Genomic DNA, 539 nt, shown 5'->3' on the forward strand with positions numbered 1-539 from the left:
CATTGTGAGAAAACTTGATCCCTTCCAAGTCGAAATCATCAAACACAATTGCTACTCCGATCATTGCTCTTTTCGGAGCTTCCCCCACTAAGTGCATGATTTCTCTGGTATAAGCTTTCCTTGAGCTCTTAGAAAATCCAGCAGCAGTTGGTCCTCCAAAGATCGTGTTTATTACTGGCCCTCGGGGCTGAGGTCCTCCAAAGATTGTGTTTATCATCGGCCCCCGTAGTTGGGGGTTTCTCCCCTGATCATTATAATCCTTTCTACGATCATCCAATTTCCTTCTTCCACTATTATTCATATCTCCTCCATCTCCGGTATACTTGCTCAGCTTTTCTTTCCGAATAAGGAATTCAATTTCATCCTTCAATTGTCGGCACTCATAAGTTTCATGACCAGCATCCTTGTGCAATCTATAATATTTGCTCTTATCTAGCTTAGCAGTATCAGCCTTCAAGGGTTTAGGCCAACGAACATCCCTATCTCTCTCGATTTCCATTAAGATCTGACTTCTAGTAGCATTCAGTTTACCATATTCG

This window comes from Apium graveolens, chromosome 2, assembly GCF_009905375.1.
Source record: "Apium graveolens cultivar Ventura chromosome 2, ASM990537v1, whole genome shotgun sequence".
In the NCBI taxonomy this organism is placed as follows: Eukaryota; Viridiplantae; Streptophyta; class Magnoliopsida; order Apiales; family Apiaceae; genus Apium; species Apium graveolens.